The sequence below is a fragment of the Cydia pomonella genome, chromosome 15 (assembly GCF_033807575.1).
Source record: "Cydia pomonella isolate Wapato2018A chromosome 15, ilCydPomo1, whole genome shotgun sequence".
Classification (NCBI taxonomy): domain Eukaryota; kingdom Metazoa; phylum Arthropoda; class Insecta; order Lepidoptera; family Tortricidae; genus Cydia; species Cydia pomonella.
In genome coordinates, this window is record NC_084717.1 from 6,953,365 (window position 1) to 6,978,729 (window position 25,365).

Sequence of the window (25,365 nt, forward strand, 5' to 3'; positions counted from 1 at the left end):
TGAGATGCGCTTGATGAACCCGTTAGGGATTGATTTTTGTTACGTTTTATTTAGACGGACGTTGTTTTATTTGGCAGACTCATATTTAGTCCTAAATCCTGTTTGATCTATCGATCGACTGCATGCCCTTATGTGAAGTACAATTAAATAGTTTCCACTTAACTGTCCGAAGATTTTGAATTTAGTAGAAGAGATCAAACTTGACAGAGAGACCTGAGTTCTTTCTGTATCATTTGAAGGTCAACACACTCGTATAATATGTGAAAAATCGAAATCTACAACCAATATAGATAATATAATAGAGAACCTACAGTTCTGCATACATATATCAACAACATGATTATGTATAATTGTTTTATGCCGGGCAAAAACCCTGTCTTTAGGGTAAAGTAAAAAACATTATTCTAAAAAACAAAGTGGATAGCTGAGTACCTAAATAAATTCATTTTTCACTTTAAGGTGGCCTTAATTGTAAATATCGAAGGAGTATGATTAAAACGTATAGGTAAGTATAAAATGATTCAATTTATTTTTAATGGCAATGCACAAAAAACTTATTAACTCACGGATAAAGTTAATGTTTTTGTACCGCTTCCACTAATCAAATAATTTTAGTACGGTATTTCGCTTTGAAAAGTGTTGTTTTATATTGCAACCCGTTGTAGTATATTGAAAACTCATTTATTTTAACCCACCTCTCCCAGCCAATTCAAAAATATCCGCTGAGCTACTTTAAAAATCCAATTTTATTTTATGCGGGTAGCTGCAGCGGGCAGCGTTTGTGGCATTATATCGGTAGTCCGGACCGAAGAATCGGGTCAGGCTCACTCTGATGAAATGCCCTACCATTGAGCAGTTCAACGCATATAAACGTTTGACGTCAGGTTTGTTGCATCTTGCAGTTTTGCCAATTTTATTAACTATACCTTGTTAGGTACAGGTTTAATATTTTAGAATAATTTCGATACTTATTGTGGCTCTCTGTAAATAAGAAACGATTGTAATTTTTTTGGAAATAAAAATTTGCAACATAAATATGATTCTATTTCAGTTATTACACATTACATATTAATTATACAATAAAATAATACACGTTAGAAATGCTGTCACTATCAACCAATCCGAAAATAGGTTCACTCTGAACTAAAATAAAGTCATTCAAGTGCCTCAAAACTGCGCCACGAACAAAGTTAGAGGCACAATAACAGAGGTAGTGGGGAGCCTCTCTGAGGAGCCCTCCAATGTTTGCAGAGCCCTGTCCTCTGAAACTTGCCCGTGTCTACTCGGCTTTTGTCACAATATTTGTCTTCACTAAACTCAGCATCGGGATTCAACGTTCAACACGAAACCGGCCGACCGTGTCATAATTCGCGTAAGCCCCGACTCGAGATCACATGTCGAACTTCTGAGACCTTTATTAGATAAGAGTTAAATGTGGTATTGATTAGCTAACCCTTTATCGCTGACAAGATCCGTCTAACTTTCCCAATTCGGGGACCGACAAATCGAAATCGCTTTTAGCAAAACAAGTATTAATGTTGTATCGGCGTCCCGGCACGGTAGGCGGGCGTCGCGCAGTCTACGGGAGGCTTCAGGCGCCCCCGCCCCGGCCAGTTTCGCCCGCGCGCCCGACGCCGCGCCACGTCGCTCGCGCCGCCGCCCCTGAAGCCACACTTCAACCCTCTCCTGACATAACTGCACTATAAAAACACAATCTAAGAATCGCTGTCCGTTCCCGACGCGACATTCTCACCTGTGGCTGCGTGCGTACGAACCCGCGTGTCCTGAACCCGACCAAGAAGTGACCTACCAATATTTACGTTTGGATTGAGATGAATGAATGTGGGTAAATAATGAAATGAATTAGGTTAGCGTCAATCGTGATCGGAACATCATGTGAAATGTCTCAGTGTTTACTCTGCATTACGTCCAATATCTGACTGCCGAGTGGATTGTAATAATCGTGGGATTTTCCTGAAAGCCGTCTACAAAATGCACACTTCCGTTCACGAAGGTAAGTTATTTATGAAGATATTAGATTAACTACTTGATAGCATTTAATTATAGCCGGATATGTGGGAAGGAAACTCAAATGTAGTTAAGTTTTACATAGCTTTCATGTAGCTTGAAGGGGAGATGTAGATATAAAACGTGACGAGAAAATACATGCTGAATTTCGTCCAAAAACGACAAATAGCAAAAATATCTGCTTTTTTAGTTAAAAAGCGAGTTTCCAACTTTACTCACAGGGGAGTATGAGTTTACAAACATAAACATTGCGGTGCTTCATGGTAGATACGTCCGTGTAGCCAGACCGCGAACTAGATTTTTGTGTGCTAAAAACGAGGGACGCAACGTGGTTTTGCATACAAATATTTGTCCTCCGCGAGAATCGAACGTCAAAACCGCGTTATTCAGTTAGCTGTGGATACACGAATCACAGACAACAGTTTATTTAAAAATATTGCAGTGTCGGTACGGTCGTTGTACGTAACCGATATTTGGGCCCTCGTGTTCCTTATAGAATGTTGTGTTCAAGAACCTATTATATTATTATATAAGTAGTAAAAATAAAAATGATAAAATACATATCGTGACCCAAATTATTTATAAGTATTTCATAATATTTAGCTATCAGCTATGTAGGTAGCTATTAAATATTAGAGCAGCGTTGGTAAGGCGTGCGATTTTCTAAATGGTGGTTGTGCGCTCTGATTCTGGCAGCATCAATACATTTCTTTGAACTTTAATAAAGACACCTATGAAATTTAATTTAATTTTAATTCTGTGAAGAAAAACATCGCGAGGAACTTGGGCTTCTCCTAAAAGGTAAGCTAATTTACTTTCTTATATGTCTTTATTATGCGTAATTTTTTTTGGGTTAAGTTGGCAAAGCAAAGCAGAAAGCGCCGAGAAGGAACATTCAATGTGCGCATTGTATACGAATTTTCAACAACATAGTTATTTATTTTTATCAGAGGTTGAAAAATACATAGTTCCAAACTGAGCAAAGCTGTAAGGTAACGATTATTACAAATAAGTACTTACATAAAAGTACATAGATACATAGAAGACATCCAAACCTAAGAACGAGCAATCGGCTTTTGAAACCGCATAATTTTGGTCAATAATAATAAAATAAAAAGTAGTATTAATGTTATTATTGTCTAAGTACCCCCAATGCAAGCCTTATTGAGCTTACTGCAGCGGCAGTAGCATGGTCGCCTTTTTATCGCCTGTCACAATGCCTGTCACGTTCTAACACAGTGATGGCCGAAAGTTAATTAGAATTGAAAATTAACCATTACAAATTGAACTGTAAACATTAACGGACGGTTACAGTTAACGGTTCAATTTTAATAAATAAATAAATAAATATTATAGGACATTATTACACAAATTGACTAAGTCCCACAGTAGGCCCAATAAGGCTTGTGTTGAGGGTATATATAATATATAAGATATATATATATAATATATAAATATTTTATAAATACTTAAATACATAGAAAACACCCATGACTCAGTAACAAATATCCATGCACATCACACGAATAAATGCCCTTACCAGGATTTGAACCCGGGACCATCGGCTTCATAGGCAGGGTCACTACCCACGAGGCCAGACCGGTCGTCACATTTATAATGCAATTTATAATGGTTAATTTTCAATAATTTCTATTCTAATTAATGTTCGGCCAACACTGCTATCAAGGATACGTTAATAAAAAAGTGCCACATGATACGACAGGCGAACAAAACGCGACCATGCAACAACCGGGGCTTAGTCAATTTGGGTAATAATGTCCTATAATACTCGTATTATTTATGTATTGAAATAGGTGCATTTACAGCAAAAGAGACGACAAATTATTTTTCTGTGGATTGTAGTTTCAAAGTAAGGCGTTTGTCTGGCCGAGACAATGTCGTATTTGAGTACCTAAAGCTGTTAAACTATTTATCATTTCCCCTCTAGAGCCGAAGGAGAAGTTTAGCTGCCGAAGCTCAGCTCTCACTTTGGTAAAGTAAAGCATTGGTTACCTCATCGAGTTTCCTGTCACTCGTTGAAAATACAATTTCCTAAAGCTTAAACCTAAACTTTAGGAAATTGTATTTTACGTAGTACATACACATATTATTAGCAATATTATTAAAAATAACAGCCACTGAATATAATTAGCTAGTGAAACTGTTTAGTATTACCGTTAAATATTTTTACAAGCTTGCCCTGTTAATATGCTAGCTTGTTAGTTAGTGTGGGTCAAATCTTGGAAGATAAATTTGACCCACTTCCCGATTCCGATTGAGCTGAAAATTTGCATACATATGTAAGTCAGGTGACAATGCAATATCTGATCGAGCTGATCTGATTATGGAGATAGAAGGTGGCCATAGGAACTCTGTGATGAAACAACGCAAAAAAGTTGTGCTTGGGGTTTTTAGAATAGTCTCGATGAGTATTAGTTGCCTGTGATAAGAAAAGGACAGTTAGCAACAAAAGCTTGTACCAAATTTATTTTTTGGCAAAAATTTATTTTTCACAATTATATTTAAAAAAAAAATCGTCCAAGTGCGAGTTAGACTCTCGCACGAAGGGTTACTACCATTACGCAAAAACGGCACAAAAATAACGATGATTGTATAGGAGCCCCAATTAAATATTTATTTTATTCTGTTATGAGATACAACCTGGTAATAGACAAACAGACAGACGGACAGTGGGGTCTTAGTAATAGTGTCCCGTTTTTACCCTTTGAGTACGGAACGCTAAAAATAGGGAAAGTAATATTATTATACTTAGTACTTATATTTATGGTAAAGGATCCACGCGAAACAATATCAAAATAAGGTATTTCATTTGTGTGTATTCAGTATCGGTTAGCCATTTTGGTTTTTTAATAATAGGTAATTTAGAGCACCTACGTTAAAAAAAATCCTTAGAGTCCGTCTAAGCTAACTTTGCATCGACTGACAGAATAAAGCGAGGGAGCGTCATTATAAACGTCAAATTTTCATAGACATTTGACATTAATGGTGACATATCCACACTTTTTCATTATAAGTGCCATGCAGAGTTATTTTGGTCCGAATCTAGAAATGTTTAACTTTAATAAGCTAAAAAAACTCTCACTTCATTATGTACTCTGCAGGTATATAATAGTATAATATCCGTAATATCCATAATATTCATTATATGTGACCGCGACCAGAAAAACGTCCCACTTAGTCGCTTGCCATAAGGACGAGATTTGCTTGAATCTTTATACGAATAATCTGGCAAGGCATCCTTATGGCAAGTGACAAAGTGGGACGTTGTGCCGGCCGCGGTCACATATTGTTATAGTTATTGATTACCAGTAGGTATGTATCCAAATAATATCATAAAACTGGAATATTAAATAGATTCCGAAATTGCAATAATACGTAGGTAATATTTACCAGTGATGGTTAATTTAGTAATTTGTAATAGGTTATTATTGTAATTATAACTTTTAACAGAGGGTTGTTGTTACAGCATGTACGTAACACTTAGTTATAACAAAGTCGGCATATTATAAGCGGTATGCAACAGAAGCCGTAACCGTTAACAACAAGACAAAGCCGTTGCTATATCGACAGAGCCGTAAGCGGTTTTGCCTGCGCAAATCTTTTTAAATCACAAAAGCCAGTCGTCAAGATCTCATGTCGAAGGAAAGGAAAATATCCTGTAGAACCGTAGCTGGCTTGGATTGGGCGCCAACTCCACTAACTCGAGACAAACGGACTAAGCGCTGAGGGACTACGTACGCGTTTACTCCGTTTTGAGTTAAGGCGACGGAACTTGGGGCAAATCCGCTACGAAAACACCGATGTAGGCCACGTCTTCCCCTGCAAGATAAATTCAAAAAGGATTCGCTCCACACACATATTACCAACTCAATGGGGATTAAAACTTCATTTGGAGACGAAAGGCTTTAACTTTTCGGTAAACAAGGTTCATCCCTTTTTATTGCGTACCTTTAATAGGTATGATGTATGAAGGGTGTGTTTATAATTTGGTTAATTTTATGCACCATCTGCTATAAGGGAGTAATTAATGTTTTTAGGTTATTTTATATTTTGCAACTTTGTTTTTATTTTTGTTTCTACAATTTTGTAATAAAGCCGTGTACTAATCAACTAACTGCCTAAAAAAAAACAAAGTAATGTTGCAAAAATCAAATTGTGTTTCAGGTTCTTTCATTTTCGCTCCTTTTCTCCTTTTTTTCATATGTAACGTAGCCTACTAAGTTACCAAAAAAGGCCCATGGATATTCGGAGTAATAAAGAAACAAAAATATAAATGAAAAAATACCTAACACTTATTACAATGAAATTATTCCCGAATGAGAAAACCTATTCTTCTCTACTGTGTCATTTTCATTTCACAAAAGTGTATACGTACTTTATTGGTTAATCTTATTTTTAGCGACGAAGGTCATCAAGTCGATCACTGGTCTTACACTTTATTTAAAGTTCTTATTTATTTTCTACTGTGACATATTATCCAAAATAAAAAGAAACACATTTTATTTATATTTTTGTGGTAAATATTAAAATTAGTAAACATTCATATTGAACCTGCTCATAAAATCTCTTTATTTAGTTGCAAACCAAACATAATTTTGGACAAGATGTAATATACCCTTCTGGGTTATGCTCTTAACCCTTATAAAATATTTGAGCGGACCTCTTCCGGGGAAGCCAAACCTGCAAAGCAACTTTGAGAGTGAGCATAACTGAGTAAGATTAGGCCTTACCAGAGACAAGTAAATAATGCAGATTTCAATCATCGTTTTTGTATTAATACGTACGTTATTGGTGCTGCAATTGGTGTTAAAAAACGTTGAATGGTTGGGCTTGATATAAAAAAAATAATATAATTTATATTGTATTTATAAAAATCCTTAAAAAAAGTAATGTGCTTAATTTCCAAAAAATATCATCATATTATCTGCAAATATTTTACGTGACAGCGAGTCCATATAAAAATAAACTGTCATAGGGACTTTTATTCGATACGAGTTTTTTTATAATAGTATTTTATAAATAAATGAATATTATTGTTTTTTTTTTACACAAATTGACTAATCCCTACGATAAGCTCAAGAAGGCAGAAAGAATGTACTCGCGTTGTAATATATGTATAAATACTTAAATTCATAGAAAACACACGTAACTCAGGAATAAACATCAGTGCTCTTCACAAAAAAAAATGCCCTACTGGGGTTTAAACCCAGGACCATCGGCTTTATAGCCAGGGTCACTACCCACTACGCCAGACCAGCCCGCGTAGCCAACGTGCATATCGTTTACGCTCCGTGGCGAACGAAACGCAACTGTCACAGTCGAACTAATATGGAAGAGTGATAGAAAGAAATGACTACGCTACGCTACGGAGCGTTAACGATTGTAACGTTGGCTACGCGGCCAGGCCAGATAGATTGGTATGACGAATCTAAAGAAAATATTATAAGCCACAGACTAGAAATTATTGTTTGGTTGCTGATAGTTTATACTATTTATAATTAATGCGTTATTAACATCAATTCTGTAGATGGCGTGATATTAGAGGTCCTAATTTCATCATTTTTGGAAAGCGATATGGCTTCTGTTTAATATCATAACGCCGAACAGTTTCAAATCGTTCCAATTATTTTTAATAAATGTGGAGTAAAAATGAACTTATAAACCTTTTAGATAGACGTGAGACCTAAGTGTGACGTCATCTGAAATAAAAAAAAGAATCACGACTTACTTAGGCGCTTTACAGTCTTTACAATTTAAGTGTGTCTGGCCTTGCTGATTCCCAAATCTGCTATTTACGGTACCCGCTTGAATTTTCTACGCTACAGTTAGAAAAAAATGGGCGAAAGTTTGGAGTGCGCTTGTCTGACTGATTTTCAGCAAACTTTCTGTTTTGGCCACCCTTAAAGGATAAGTACTCCCACTTTGCAGTCCTCTTTGGCTCCAAACTTAGATTTATTAATCACTTATGAATTAAACTAAAATACATTGCTTGCTTAGTTTGTGATATAGCAATATGAGAATTTTGAATCAGTGACCTATTAGGTTTATGGTAATGACGAATATTTTTTTTTGTTTTATATTTCGTTATTTTTCGCTCTGTCACTTACGTGACATTGGGCAGGCCTAGCTTGGTTAACAAATAAGTAGTAAATTCTCGAGCTTTATAGATTTGATTAAGGTGCCCTAAAATAAAAAATAAAAACGTTACGTAAGCGACATTCTAGTGGAATGCCCCTCTGAGAGACATTATATATGATAAACTATAATTATGATCCTATGTGATATATCATTTTATACTATTTGATAAATTAAGAAGCAAAAAAATATTTTAAAAAACCAACAGTCCATATCATAAAGCCCCGATTTGATTGAAAAACCTAGAGGTTTTGTGATAAAGTTAAGCGTTTTTTACGATACTATAAGGGCTTATTTCAGGCTACATTTACTGCCTACAAAATACTAATCATTACCAATACCTCGACGTTCATCAGTTTTTTACCACTTAACAAAATAAATTATGTTCATTTTACAAAAAATGAGTATTGAAGTGAATGGAGCTGAATAACGTCCATTGGGAAATTAATTCTGGCCGAGGAAGATCAAGTTATTATGCCCCGAGGAGTGGGTTAGTCTGTAAATACCAATTAAAAGAGGTTTTTACACTTCCGTGGTTATATAGTGTGTACCTACATTCTTTTTATAAGAAAAAAAAACTAACAAGAGATATGCCATTTATAGATAATATACATACAATATACCTCTGAAGTAAAGATGCCACGAATATTCGGCAACTATTCGGTATTCGACATATTCGGCCACAATATTCGGTTTTATATAAATTTAGATTTGATTGACTCTTAACTACATTCACTAAGCAGCAAAAAAATTATCTAGCAAACGTTGTGCTTTGCTGGCGAACAGTTATCATAATAAATGTGGCTCAAAATTTAGGTATGTTTATGGTTCAGTCGCCGAATATTCGGTGCTTCGGCCGAGATAGGGGCCGAATATTCGAAATTCGGCCAAAACCACTGCTCATGGCATCTTTGCTCTAAAGTACCCATTTGAACGCTTTTTGATCTGCTACTTTGTCTTTAGCTTTACATGCAGAAGTTACAAAACTAGCAGTATGGCTACCAAGAGTTCACACTTGGCGTTTATGCTAGTGACTGCGTGAACTCGATCTGCGTGAACTCATCAGTGCGAGCGAGTCCATCTCGCTCGCACTGATGTATTGGTATGATCGAGAGGGAATGCCATCGAATTGTAGTACTTGCTAGCGTAAACGTCAAATGACAACTACATGGTAGCCGTGTACTCCGTGCAGATTTGAAGGTTCGTATCTGTTTTATCTCTTCTAAGTATTTTCTCGTAACATAAACGCCTATTCTAACACTTAAATGTAAAATATCTTTGTAAATATTGCCGGGTTCTCCTCATACAGGAGTACCCAAATCCAATTACTTTCTAATATTTTTTTTTTGTTTTATTCCATTTACGTACCTTTTACACGAACTTAATACGACTCTGTACCTGTGGGGCTAAGATTATCGTCTTAGCCGAAAGACGTCCATTGCTGGACAAAGGCCTCCCCCAAGGATCTCCACAACGAACGGTTATTTGCTGTCCACAACCAACGATTTCCCGCTACTTTAACCAGATCGTCGGTCCATCTAGTCTGGGGTCTTCCCACGCTGCGTCTGCCGATACGTGGGCTAAGATGGTCGGCACTTTATCATTTGTCACCATGCCTGTCACGTTCTAACAAGTATGTAAGCGCGAAAGTGACGAGCATGGTGACAGGTGATAAAAATGGAACTATACTGTCACTGCTGGTGCATCTCATGAGCTAATACTAGCGTAAGCGTTTAAAAAAATGACTGTCGTTTTATATTCTAACCCAATTGATAAACTACATTAATATTATGCCTCTAGCTAATGTGCATTAAGATGCACTACTAAACTGAAATACCTAAGCCTAATTTCGAGCCCAAACTACCGGTATTTGAGCCGTATTTCCCCAGATCGGGATATTTACCGCATTTCACGTGATTGAGCTTTAGCACTTGGTGGTTTCCTGGTCGTGACTGAAACTACTCATTTCGCCACAGGGTCGACATTTATGGCAAGCTGTTTTGAGATATTTCTATTCCAAGTTCGATTGAGTGAGATATATTTTGTATAAATAATGCACACTTTGTATAGTTTGAGTAACCTTTATATCATAAACCGAAATAGATATCATACACTTAAGTAAAAGTGACCGGTGGTGGGTGGTTTTTCTTCAGTGTATGATGTCTATTTCAATTTATAATTTATAAATAGTATTACACTACTTAAAAAATTAATCAAAAATAATTCACAAAATAATTTAATTTGTTCCCTATTTGAACCTTTATATTCATATAAGGGATATGTAGACCAAATTGGACTCATTTAATTGCAAATATCGTATGCTCAAAAGTCTTCGTGGTGACTTTTGCCGTAATTAATAACAAAATTTCGTGAGATACAGCCATATTAAAAACGGGTCACTTACGTATAAAGCGCGTGAGTGATCCATTTTTAATATATTGAATATACTTTTGCTGTAATAAAAGCTTTAGTAGGGAAAAAGATACGAAAAATTTATTCAAGTATTGCAGAATGATTCGGTAGAATATCGTGGCCAGAAACTTGAATTTAACGAGAGCACTTTGTCACTATTAGATAATGTATAAAATACCAGCCGACCCTTATTTAATTCAAGGCACTATCCCTTATTTGGAACGCTTCCAATGGGCTATATAATAGTATTGTATTTTTTTTTACGATGTCTAAATTGTAGAAAGATCCGGTCCTGGGGCCCTGAAGCAGTTGTTACATTTTTTAATTTGAAATTTTAAGTTACTCAACATTCACCTGAAAATTCTATCTATAAAAGCTTGGAAAAAAGGGAAATATGCAGCGACAGTTTTGATTTAATTAAATTCTGATCAATCAATCAAATAACACAAGCGAAACGTGTCCTCTCGCGAAACTCTCCTGTGTGTCATAATTGAATAAAATAAAGTTATTTTTATTAATTACCAAACCAGTGTGAAACGGTTGTCAATGTTCTCAGTTGATATTTTCAAATGGATAAATGTAATCTGGACCAATAGTACCTATGCATAATTTTAAAGTGAAATAACATAGAAGATAAGAATATTAAATCATTTTGTAAAATAGTTTTTTTTACGTTTTTTTTTTTTAATAAAAACGGATAGTCTCTATTCCGGCTAACCTGCGAAGTAGATAATTAAAGTACTCTGAAACACTCCTAGCAAGTTAAAGTAAGAAGCTTTGAAATAATTAAACTTTTTCCTCTTTTCGTGGGAATTAGTTTTATCAACGAAAAAAAAGAAGCTTTTTGACGGAATTGAAGTTGGATGAATAAAATTAAGAACTAATTTAAGTTCAGGCATCCTTTGATGGGAGTTTGACACTTTGCACTTTATAATGTGGTTTTTGTTTTCATCACTCCGCGGTTACGGTTGAAGACGATTTACAAGTTTTAGTTTGCACAAACTTTTGCAAGTCAAGCTCATTACTGTGTCAACTTAAGAACCTTGACTTTACTTATTAGTCTGAGCCTAGTAACCACTGGTTTAAGAACATTTTTAAAACTTCACTTGTTTGTCTGCATGATTACGCAATACGCATGTTGTTTTCCGTGTTTGATACTGGTAACAACACAGCAACAAATAAAATAATAATATTATCTTCTAACATATAGAAACACGGTTAATTGTTTTACTACCAATAACAGAAACCTAAAATTTGTTTAAAATAATAATATGAATATATGTTATTCTTAGTAAAGTAGTAACACAGGAAATTATACAGGTTTGAATAGGGATAAAACGTAAAAAAAGTGAAATTATTAAAATCATTTTGTCGGTGCAAGTCATACTTATAACTAAAAACTAAACCCTTCAAGAATTCCTTTTTCAATAAAGTAACATTACACTTTCAATCAAATCTTCGATTGGCTTCTATCGGAGTCTTAAAATGATGGCCGCCACGAGTGGCTCTTGAAACAAACGGCGTTATCAAATCAGTGCACCCAAGTTAAAGTGCCGGTGAAATAGCAGGGGGCACTTATTGCCCCGGCCTCCCCCCGGCGGGGGCAAGTGGGCCGACCCCCGAAACCTGCGCCGACTTAAAAAAATCGAATAGAGAATTTTCACGCTATTCTTACGCGTTCGCCTGATTGGGCCCGCGACGGAAAATCTACTTGTAAATAGGCGAATTAGGCTTTTGTCATGCTCGATCGCACTCGCTTTTCTATTTATAAGAAACACGTGGATCGGAATAAACGATAAACAGAATTTTGATGTAAAAAGGTCTTTAGCTTCTTGACCTTAAAAAAATCAGCCACCGTAGCAAACGTGCCAATCGTTAACGCTCCGTAGTGAACGAAATTCAACTGTCACTGTCGCACTAATATGAAAGAGTGATAGAGTGAGATGACTACGCTACGCTACGAAGCGTTAAGGATTGGCATGCTGGCTACGCGGGCTATAAACAAAAGACGACGTATGTCATATATATTTATATAATTATGTGTCAGATTACTAACTTGAGTTACCGTACTGGTACTTCTTCTATCCGAGAGTTGGCTTAAAAACAGTACACATTCTTCATTGAACAGTGTCCGTAATTATATGTAATTGAGTTTTACACTTTATCGAATCGGGTTATATTATTAAGGGAGCACTGTCTAAAATTGCATCTTTTTTAATAACAATATACATGAATATTTAACCTTTGGTATGCTTAGGAGCAGATCTGCTCCATATATATTCAACCAAATTCAACTTAAACATGAAGATGTCATGGTTCCTAATAATTGGCAAATTTTTGACAGGCGCATACGAAAGGTTAAGACCCTACAAATTCGATATTATTGTAGTAGGTATTTCAATAATTATAATTTCTTAAATTACGTGTAGTTATACAATTTTACGACTGATATACTTTAGTATCTAAATATATGCGCTTTGCACAACTTAAAACCGACAACAAAACTCCAGCTTTCCACAGTAAAAAAGCAATTTAAGTTGTTTTCAGTACACCACCCGCTATTGTAACTCTAGGGAACTAAGTACGTGACTGTTCTGTTCTTGATTGTCTAATCAGATCCCGGCCAAGTTGTATAAGTGCCCAGTGTGCCCACCTTTAAACTATTCCGTAATGTTGTTTGCGAAGTTTTATTGATGATTTCGTTTGTTGGAAACTTGAATCGTGCACGAGTCGAGTATAAAGATAAAAACAGTAAAATATAAAAAAAAATATGTTTTACGTAATTTATTCGCTTATGTTTATTTCTATTCCACCATTCCTTCTGTGTAAATACCGAAAAAACTCTGCAAAGGCTACAGCTAAACTAAAGTTTTATGCCCACATGTCAGTAGTTTGTGAATAGAACCCGAAACGATCACGGAATTGCCGCCGCTGGCTATTCTTGGCTATCTATAAGTGCTCAGTTGAAATATGCTGAAATAGGTATATTAAGTAGGAAATACTATAGAGTATTTCCTACTTAATCTAAATCTCGTATTGCCTATAAGGGTCACCCAATATAACAACATCTTAAATTTCCACGACCATAATAGTATGGTACGACCGATACAAGTACACTATAAAGAAGACAAAGAATATGAAAATTACGACGATAACGGATTGGGAGCCACTTTAGTTGCACGCGAAAATGAAAAACGTGGTCAAATTTACGCAATCAAAATATAAACCGGATGCAGAGATTTTGAATTCGCTCAAGCTTATTTAGTTGCTCTTCTGTGAGATCAAGATAGGAGATGTCAGCGTAATTGAGGATCGGAAGAAGAAGAAATTGAGCAAGCACAATTTTGGTGGCGATTGGCAGGGAATTAAGTAGTCGCCTAAGAGAAGCAACAGCAGCAAACACCTTCCTGCTAACCTCACCCACTTGAGGCACCCAAGGTAAGGAGCGGTCCATAATATTACCAAGATTTTTCACCTGGTGTGAAAATGGAATCTTATATATTATAGGACTTTATTACACAAATTGACTAAGTCCCATAGTAAGCTCAATAAGGCTTGTGTTGAGGGTACTTAGACAACGATATATATAATATATAAATATTTATAAATTCTTAAATACATAGAAAACACCCATGACTCAGGAACAAATATCCATGCTCATCACACGAATAAATGCCCTTACCAGGATTTGAACCCGGGACCATCAGCTTCGTAGGCAGGGTCACTACCCACTAGGCCAAACCGGTCGTCGAATCTGGATACCATCAAAGTATATGGGGGCAAGATTCGCAAGATCTACTCTGGGAATTAGTTTGCTACTGCCAATGATGATGACTTGGGTCTTCGAAGGATTCACTTAAGAAGAAAGAGATATTAACGATTTATCATAATAAAATAATTACATTGACCGCTGCATGTATTTTGCGAGATATTAGTAATTATGGCTCATACAACGACCAAACAACGCGGAAAAGTCTGCAAAGAGACGTCGGAGAGTTTCTACAAAAAAATCCTCAAAATAGTCAGCCGACCGAAGTTGAAGAATACTATCCATGCTAGATCGACCAAGTCACGACCCTCAGTAATGAGGGACCGACTTATCTGAGGGTATACAGCGTTCACACGTTATAACCATTAAATGAAACCTTATGGCGATTGTAATTTAGGTACGCCTCAATTTAGATAAGTAATTAAAGAATGCCAAATCGTGCGCAAAGGCAGTATTTTATGTCCTTAACCATGGGTTTGATTAGGAAAAATATTATTAACTCTTCCTGGTGCCTCATGTACATATACGAGGTATACCTCATGTATACCTCGTATGAAGGTATATTTTTAGATTATAACCTAGTTAACTTAGGTATAAAGTAAAAAAACATCCAATAAATAAAGGTAAAATTCTGTGTTCAAATTAGAAAGGAACTGTCGAAAAACTTAAAAGGTATCTCTTATTTTTATTAATATATTTTTACAAGTACCTATACTTACGCAATAAACATAATTCAATTTCCAATAACTACGGTAAATTACTGTTAGTAATGGTAATTTTACATTATTAAGCAAAATAAACAGCGTCCGCGGTCATCATTTTCTGCATTTTAATTAATTTCGATGAAGTAATTAGGCGTGCGGTTATTTTTGATGACATTAAATCATTGGCGTATTAAAATTATGCCCTCATATATGTCCATATAATCCGTTTTTCATGTAATATGTTTAACAGAATTCTCGAAATATTTAATTGAACAGATAAAGATATAGAAACTACAATACAAAGATAAGTCCACTCGGATTCCAATAAGTTGTGTCCTTGAGGATAAACTAAAGCAAAGTCAACTACCACTAAAGCTTACGTAATAAAACGTTTGAGAATATCTAGTCAATTTGAGCTAAAATCTTTGTCGATAAACGAAAGCATTCAAGTGACAGAAATTGAGTACGCACTCAATCAAAGCAAACTACACTATTTCCGTATGTAAATTTCATGAGGGGGCCGTTCAACATGAAATGCAACCAATTTAAGAAGGATAGGCTGGGCGCCTAACAATCACAACTGAGCAGAATTGGAAACAGTTGTCGCAGTGCGTAAGTAACTTCAGTAAGTATGAAGTTTTTACAAGTTAGTTAATACAAGTTAAATGTATTTAGCTCGACGTCGGGGTAGCGGTTGTAGAAGCGGGCCACGTCGGACATCTCGACAGGGGACAGTTGTAACATTTGATCCTCTTTATCGGTACAATCGTGCAACTCTTACGTGTAGTAATAACCCGCTTTTGCCAAGTACAATGCTTTGATACAGTAGTGGCTAGGAGGCACGTGAAAATAAGACAAAGTAGGTAGGAATCTGAGCTTGTACAAGGTATAGGTACCTCAGAATAGTTTGCAAATAAACTTTTAGATTTAGATTTATTTATTTCATAATACAGATTACATTATAAATTGCAGGCATGTCAATCTACAAGAATTCATATTATGATCGTCAAAACAGATACACAAAAAACGAGTCTGTGTTTCCGTATGAGTACAATCTGAATCTCTTCAAGGCTAGAGTAAATAGGTATCTCATAGGTAAGCGTGCTCCACCGTAGACCGCATCATCACTTACCATCAGGTGTGATCGTGGTCAAACGCCTGCCTATCCTCCATAAAAAAAAAAAACAAAAACATAACCCATAAAATATTAAAATTCACCACAGTAAATATACTTACTTATTTGCCATTTTGGAGCTGACTTAGGTGCCAAGCCAAGGTAACAATCTCTTGCGCTACGACAACGAAACGCTTTGTGTCTCTCTATCACTCTTCCATATTCGTGCGACAGTGACAGTTTCGTTTCGTTCACTACGGTTTGTGTCTCTCTATCACTCTTCCATATTCGTGCGACAGTGACAGTTTCGTTTCGTTCACTACGAAGACGAATCCATTGGCATGTTGGCTATACGCACCCTGATTGTAATTAGTATATGACGCAACGCTGTTTGTACCAAATCTCCATTGATACCCGTTTCTTTCCAGTCAGAAGACTTTAAAAATTACATAGATATTGTAGTCAACAAAATGAAATGGCACTAAGAATCAATCTTTGGCTTCAAACACTAACAAAACGACATCGGAATCCTTTTCCAATCACCCCGCACGCTCCGATTCCTCAGTATCATTAGCGAGCGTGAAAACGTGTGCATATATCCTAACCTGCAAAGTACCCTCCGTAGTAAATCATGCAATAAATTATCGAACATGAAATATTCAAACGCCCCGACATACGGCGGGTGAGAACACTGGGTTTATGCTTCACAATTTTCAGCCTCTCTTCACCACGTTTCCTGATATTGAACGTTAATTAACTATTTTAATTTGAATATGGCTATGTTGCCTATTTTATATTCGTATGCAGCGGTGCTAAGGGAATAGTTATGCTGAACAAGGTTTAGACAGGGATTTAACTTTATATTTAGGGTTCCGTACCTACCTTTAAAGGAAAAAACGGAAGCCTTATAGGATTATTAGTGTCTATCACAACCCATTTGCTCCTAAACTAGTAGACAGTTAGAGCAAATTTTCATTTTCATAATTTTAGGGTAGATCATTTTGAAGTTATTTTAGAAAAACTACTAGAATAACCTATAATTAAGTAAAAATCGAGATTGTGTCGAGTTCGACTCGCACTTAGCCGGTTTTTAATTAATCACAAAACACATTTGCTATCAGAAAAACGTTATTGATATTTATGAAGTTTCTAAGAAAAAAAAGGGCCCCTGAGTTTTACAACCGAACTAGATACCTACATGTATGTGATAAGCTGCATTGTCTAACGCCAACTTTTTACAAGTTAGCCAGAGTTACCGTGTAATGTAACACAAGCCTTATTGAGGTTACTATCGGACCACCAGTGTGAAATTGTCCTATAATATTAGTTATTTATTAATGCGCGGAGCTACACGCCGCATCTATTTCAGCTGTCAATTTCGAAGCACGGGTATTTCTTAGACTTGACGCCGCGTCTACAATTAATTACGCTTTACTGACAGCCATTTCAAAAGCAAAATAATGGAATTAGCTGGGGCTATTTTATAGAGCATTCATTAAAATAAAACAATGGTAGGTGTATCGCCTTAACAATAACTATAATATTTGGTGTTATCCTAAAGCTGTGTTTCCACCAGAGATGTGCGAGGATGTGTTTTTTAAGAACCAATAGAATCACTTCTTTTACATATCCTTGCTCAGCGTGAAGTGATACTATTGGTTATTAAGAGGCCAATCCCTTGCTACGCATCCTCGCACATGTCTGGTGGAAACGCTGCCTAACTGTATTCAATAGAAATTAATGAATTTAGAGCAACAGTTAGTAATACGGTTATCACACACTGTTGTGATCCTCACGCTGCTGAGGTGTGTGAGCGAGACGCCTTATGCAGCGACGTGCGATTCCATATCCAATGTGAGATACAATAGGGATATAATTTTCATTGCGTGTAAGATTATTATGAGGCAACTTTAATTTAAGATATGTACCTAAACTGAAATAGATATCATACACTGAAGAAAAAGTAACCAAGCACTCCAGTTTGGTTTTTATACCACGTCGGTGGCAAACAAAGTAAACGTCTCGCCTTATGCTAAGCAGTCACCGCAGCCTTAATATTATGGTGGCCTGCAACTCTAGAGGTGTTACGTGCGCGTTGCCGACCGTTTAAAAACCTGTACACTCCTTTTTGAAGAACCCCATACTGTAGATCCTTGGGAAAACCTCGGCAGGGTGCTCATTCCACAGCCGGAGGGGCCCCGGGAGGAAATTCGTCTTAAACCGCACACTGTCCATTTAGGTTCTAGTATAGTTACTTCTTGTAGTAACGAAACAGCCAAGCCAAATATTTTAACTAAGGTGTCGAGATCGTAGTTAGGTTAGGTTAGGTTAGTAGAACCTTGGCTCTACAAGAGATCTGATAACTTTTTGACAGTGCGACCCTTATGGTTTCGTCTTGGCAACCTTTTACATGAAAATGATTTTGATGGGATATATTATGCCAAAAATATGGGATATATTACACAAAATCAAATTGATTTGTTAAGATTTAGATAGTGGAAACCGTTTTCTCCCGAAATGGAATTTCATACCGATATTTCGTTAGGATCGCAAAGCTATTTTCATTCTTAATAAAACAATTTTATTTGTTCCTTAAGGTGTAAGATATGTACTTAATGTACAACTTTTGTATATGTATCATTGATTCAAATCCCCGTTTGATCAGTCTAAGGATAATCGCACAGCTCAGATGTCTCGTCCCACGTCTAACAATGCACATTCAACTTACTCGTACTCTCAATAGCCGGTATCTATTATAACTATAGCATCTATAGTTTGGCCCAGTACTGCCTCGTTTTAAAAATAGAGAGAATAATACTGCCTTTATCTTACGCTAGTCATCATTCATTATCCTTGCCTTATCCCATTTACTTGGGGTCGGCACATCTAACACTCTGGCGCCATTTTTGGCGGTCTTTTGTCATATCCGGCGTCAAGCCTTGTGTCAGTAGGTCTTTTTTGATGGTCGAAGCCCAGTTTGTCAGCGGTCGGCCTCTCCCCCTTGTGACCCCAGCACCTTCGGTGGTTACACTCCTTGTAATATGGTCATCGCAACGGCGTTGAACATGGCCAAACCATCGCAATCTGCTTTCGCGCATTTTGTTCCGAATGTCCGCGACTTTAAAAGTGCCTCTTATATACGTGTTTTTTATTTTGTCCAGTCTTGTAACTCCTCCTGACCAGCGCAACATCTTCATCTCCGTTACATGCATTCTTTGTTCATCCTGTTGTCTCACGGCCCAGCACTCGGATCCATAGAGCAGGGCTGGTCTAACTGCCCGTTTGTATACTGTGCCCTTTGTCTTGATTGGGATCTTTGGGTCGCACAGGACGCCAGTAAGGGATCGCCATTTCAACCATCCTGCTCTTGTTCTATTTTCGATATCGGACTCGGTAGACGCTGTTGACGTGATCAAGGAACCGAAATATTTAAATGCCTTTATCTTACGCTAGTATTAGCACCCAAAAGAAAGGGATGAGTATAGTTTTCCTGTAGTTACTAACTGACAAGTTGTGTTTGCCAGATTATATTATACTGAATGTGCATATGATGTACGTTCTACTTTTTCCTAATCAGACAGAATATACCCTTAAACAAATCTTCACTATTTTTATTACATTCTGTATCCGCACGCCGCTCCGGTGTGTAAACGAGACTGCGCTATCAGCGTATATAGCGATGTCCCGTTCGTACACCGGACTGTGATAGGCGCGTAATTTGATACTACACCTGTGTATCGAGATTCTCCAGATGGAAATCCGTTCTTATCAGGTTCCTCGTAACAATAGGAACACGGTAGGCAACACATGATGCTCTATATCAAAGGCAAATCAGTATCACACGGGGTAATCGAAACTGTTGCCGATGTATGCCAACAAAGCATGGCAATGGTAACAGAGATAAAAAAACTTGTTTGTTTCACCTATGTTTTCCTATTTTCGTCTGATTTAGAGACAAATAATGAACGTAAACACAGGGAATCCCAGTTCAGGCACATGTAAACAATCACTTTTTTTTAAAGTCTGTGTTTTAAATGAAAGTAACCATAAAAAACGTGTTTTGAAATATATTATATTTATGTTTATAAATATTCGATTAAAATCAAAAAAAATTCTTCAAAATAAGTGTTTTGTAGGGCTTCTATTTGCAATTTAACCTTGTAGCTAGAACTCATTCAATAACTTAGTAGTATAGTCAGCATCAAAAGTAGCGGGTCAAATAACGCGTCGTAAGTATCTTCCATTCTGTAACAGCTTAACAAAAAGTGATGGTTCTATATTTAGGACAAATAAGACTGTAAAGGATATACTTTTGAGTGTAAATTTTAGAGATTTATCTATACTTGGAAAAGTTATCCGGAATATCACATACTTTTGGCACGTTGTTTCATCCGCTACTATTGATGCTGACTGTACCTAATCTCCATATTTCACAAAAACATACCAAGAGTATCAAAATGGTTTAACCCTAGTCGGTAAAGCAGCGATTGGTTATGGCAGAGGCGGCGTAAATGCAGGGAATTCATTGAACTTGCGAAGGAAAGATATGGCCGTCGCGCGGGTTTTCACCTCTTATATTAATTACTCTGAAAATATATTTCCATTTAAATGCTCTTTCGATCCTTCGGCTATATCAATAGCTATTTTATACTCAAATTATATTGTTTTATACGAATGAAAATAAATTAAAATTAGACATATTTTCGTGCTTTTTCTATCGAGGCAATATTAGACTTTTTAGATTTTGGTTGGAGTCTGTCATGGCAAATATAGTCTAGTTTCCTTGTATTCCATACAAAAAGAAAATGTTTTTCCACTTCTAAATATTTTCCATTCTCCGTGATTTTTTAGTACGGTCGAGGAAATTGATTCTTTAGCAATTTGCGGTTCAAGTAATTTGTGTTGTACATACTTATGCTAAGAACTGTCCAATATAAAGTGAACCGTGAACTGCTAAAGAATCAATTTCCTCGACTGTACGTAATTGAGACAATGAAAAACTAGGTTTATAGATTTTCCATTTTTCAAAATTTGCAAAACAAAAAAAACAAGTTTTTTTTTTAAATAAGCGAATTCTGTTCTGCCGACCGGAAACGATCGACATCAAAGTCAAAGTGATTTGTTAAGATTTTGTTTGTTAGTGGAAACCGTTTTCTACCGAAATGGAATTTCATAAAAAAAGTACATACCGTTATTTCGTTAAGATCACAAAGGTATTCTTCCCTCTTGTGGTCTGCGTACCGCTTGGTGGACCTTGGGAGCTTCTGATATACATGTGAATTCATAAACATATTTGTTTTTATTTGTTGACCATGCTCTTGTAATTCCTGGTAAAACATATTTTTTGTAGAGGTTTTTTTAATTTTTGTAGGTAATATTCGTGTTCATCTTGATACGACGCGATGGCCAGACTAATATTCCGTTTAGCTAAAGCAATTTTGAAACTACACGAGTCTTTTGTCATTAACTTGTCTTTGATCTCAACCAATAAACTTCATTTACAACATAAGTTAAGGCGCAGCAAACAATCAAGTAAATACATCGTAAATTCCACGAGGCCGAATCTCGAAACTGAGTTATGACTCCTCGAAGATTTACGTCCGAAAGATTGACTTTATTCGTTAGGCCGTTCGAGTAAGGGCGGCCATTAAAGAGGCAGTATTCACAAAACGGCGTTATCAGAGGGAGAGAGATAAACTGTGCTGAAGAATGGGCCTCGGGCGCAGATTAAATACGGCGCAGATACGTAATTTTTCATTAACAAAAGGAATTTTTGTTGATATACTAATTAAATATTGTTATAAAAAATTTGAAAATTAAGTAAGATGTCCAGGTTGTCTCTCAAAAAAAAAAAAACATAAAAATCATTTTCGACGCCCAACGAGTTGTCGTCGTAGAAACATATGACAACCGTTAATAAATAGGTCGATACAAACCGTGCAGCCTCATTTAAGTGGCGTATCTGCTATTGTTTTGTTTAATCTGTGTGTCGGCACTTATCGCGTCTTTGCGTTTCGTTTTCGCTAAATGTTTCGACAAGCTAAGTGACAATAGCATTAAGATATTGGTGTAATGTTTGAAATGAGAATTTAGATTGCTTTTGTCATTATGGATTTATGGCGTTTTTCATTTTTTTTCAACACTTGGGTAAGTTTCTTTTGGAAAAAGTACATTATTAGGAGGCAAGTATATTTGATGCCCTCTCGCGCATGACAGGAGTAGTCCTGTTGCAGGGTTGTGAGTTGTGACGTATAACTTGTTCTATTTTTAGCAACGATAACTAATACCAGACATGGATATAATGTATGTTACGTAAAGTCCATGCCAAGTTTCGTACAATTTTAGCATGTTCTTTTAAAATGAGAGCGTAACATCGATTGTATGGGAGCGGGTTTTTAGTCACAAAAAGCAGCGAGAACGATGGTACACTTTTACATAAATACCCGTATTCAACGTACCTGAGCTTTTAAAAAAAAAATTGAAGAGCTGATCTTACAGATCCTGGTTCTTTCAACTCAAAATCACGAGCATATTCAATCTTGATGCTTAAAAAATGTCCCAAAAATTTGTATGGAAATTTTAGTTCCCACAACGTCACGCTCAAACAAATAAAAAAAATGACACTCTAAATCGTGACGTTCCATTAGGAACGGACATTTATTTATGGACATATCTTTTTAATGGTAGGATGAAGAATGCTAACGATTCTGAGTAGATGAATCCAAGAAAGTTCAGATTTTTAAGAATCACGTTTTCAATATTTAATTTAGAAAACGCCCACCTACGCACATAGCCTTTTCTAACAATCATAACTTCAGATAGAAGTTATTATTAACTATGGAGCACTTCGTCCTTCAAAAACAAAAGATAAAATAAATTTGAAATGTCATCTTCAATAGAATAAATTTCAAACATTCAAATTCATCCAGTAGGCACTTGAGAACAAAGCAATATCTACCCACTATGACAACATTCAAGATAAGAGACCCTAATATCAATTAAATCAATTTTAATATTAAAATGTCCTCAGAGACGATGAAGAATCAGGACTCTGCCACTCCACTGTAATTTGAGGTTCATTGTTATTGAAATCGAAAATTAGAATTCAATTTCTTCGCTCTGCGGGTGAAGGAATGATCGATCCATTGTCACTCATCAGATAATGCCTTGGAATGCTCGCGGTATAGCCCTGTCATTATTTCAATGAACTACTAAGTTAAAATAGGTCATAATGGGTAGGAAAAGAAAATGCAACCAATGTTTAGTTCCACGACATATGTCCCTATAATAATTCGGCTTTACATACTTGATCTTTAAGTTTACTTTTCAAACTTCATTAAATTTTAATTAAAATAATTACTAGGTAATCCCACACCTTCAACTGATGTCATATCGATAAAATAAAAAAATCGTATATCGCGTATCACAACACTATTTACAGCGCTTTCCAAAAACCATCGACAAGGCCATCTCTAACTGTAAGTCTGCCACCCTACAGAGTTTTGTGATAATAACTATAACTGTTGCAATAATATTATTTTTGTTTCTAGTAATACTCGTATCTGCATCTGCAACCGATATGAAGTGTTGCGACCTACATATTATTTTGATAGATCCTTTATCGATGTCACAGTCGATGCCCTATTGTGTGGAAACAGCGCTGTTTCTTGTTTGACATTTTAAAAACTTTTGTAACTTTCACGAAATAAAGATTACAGGTTAATTCCCCCTATCGTTAACCCGCAGTATGTAATCAAATTCAAAATTGGGTCAGTGGGCGACGAGCGAGGCGGTGCTTTCTTCTATTAAGTAGACGATAGTCAAATAATGCCTCATGCATACTATTTACCTTTTTTGAATGATATTAAAAAATATATTTTTCCGTAGTTATTTTTGTCAATTTTCTAAGCTGTATTATTTTTTTCTTACTTTTATAGCGTCTTTTTGATTACGTTTGGGGTTTTCAACGATTTAGATATCTATGTAAACAGACGGAACATAAATTCGCTGCCTTTGAGATTTTGTAGTTAAGGATTTGCTTTTGTGAGAAATGAGTATCGGTGTCGGTGGGCCGACTCGAGTGAGAAATAACTTGCACTCAATTAATAAATTTCCTAGTTCCCTACTTCGCCCTATTCGAACTTTAAGATACATACGTCAGATATTAGGTCTAGATACGATATGGATTGGATATATCAGTGTGAAAAGTGACGTTTTTGTTTGAAGAAACAGAAACTCCATATACCAAAATGTGTCCGACAAAAAACCATAAATAGGTGGCGCTACAATACCTAGAATACTTGAGAAAAAAATCTAATCATAGACAGCGCACTTCACTCCGACAATAACGCCTAGGTTCTTAGCTACTCTAGCGCTACTCTGACGCCCAAAACTCACCACATTGTGATACAGTGAATAATGTTAAACTAACATTTTTATGAAAATTTCATTGTAACCACTACTCACATATCGCGTTTTTCGAATGTCTAACGTACATGACATCAAAGTTACATACAAATGGTGGATTTCGCTCGTACTTATCCGTACATGTATTGGCGGTAGCGAAATGCACGAAACTAAATGACATTCGTCACTATATATACTATTTATTGACACTGATATCATTTTGATATTAGTGTACGATCGAATTGGCCTCAAAGTCTCCCCATCCACAAAAATACCGCGACATAGGCTACCTGTGTTCTGATTCACACTCAAACTCAAACCCATACATTCTATGTAGGTAACAGCTAAAGTATAGCAACATAAACTAAGTACCTATATATTGTAATTCCTTGTCCAATGGTCCGATTTGAACTTTAAGATACGACGAAATTTTCCCAAAGATACTATATGGATTGGATATGAGACTGACATATATAGCTAATCCATATCGTATATTTAGCAAACGTTTGACGTATCTAAAAGTTCGAGGCGGGCCGCAAGGCTTGTGAATTTTTGTATCTTTCTTCCAAGTGCGTGACATCTATAAAGCTAAGACGGCAGGTGGCCCATAACATGTTGTGTTTGAACGCGGCTTTACATTTGGGCTGCTCATTTCCTGTCAAGTGCGGGGTCGCCCATTAGCTATACAAACAGGACACACGTTTCGGTGACACCTGTGCCTTAACATATCATGATATATGTTTTTCTATGACAGTTTGAGTAGGTATAATGTATTT

The 25,365-nt window shown here is 36.3% G+C and overlaps 1 protein-coding gene and 1 long non-coding RNA gene across 2 annotated transcripts in view; one reads left to right on the forward strand and one right to left on the reverse strand.

Annotated features, from left to right (window-relative positions):
- Window positions 1-485: 485 nt before the first annotated feature.
- LOC133525690 (semaphorin-2A) overlaps window positions 486-25,365 on the forward strand; it is a 458,429-nt gene continuing 433,549 nt past the window's right edge. The window contains exon 1 of the mRNA XM_061862038.1: window positions 486-2,014. The gene's annotated coding sequence lies outside the window, so the exon portion shown is untranslated. The remainder of the gene's footprint in view (window positions 2,015-25,365) is intronic.
- Window positions 14,180-18,459, reverse strand: LOC133525583 (uncharacterized). The gene is made up of 2 exons (XR_009800593.1): window positions 18,298-18,459; window positions 14,180-18,233 (listed from the first exon to the last, which is right to left on the reverse strand). It is a non-coding gene; the product is annotated as an uncharacterized LOC133525583 (long non-coding RNA).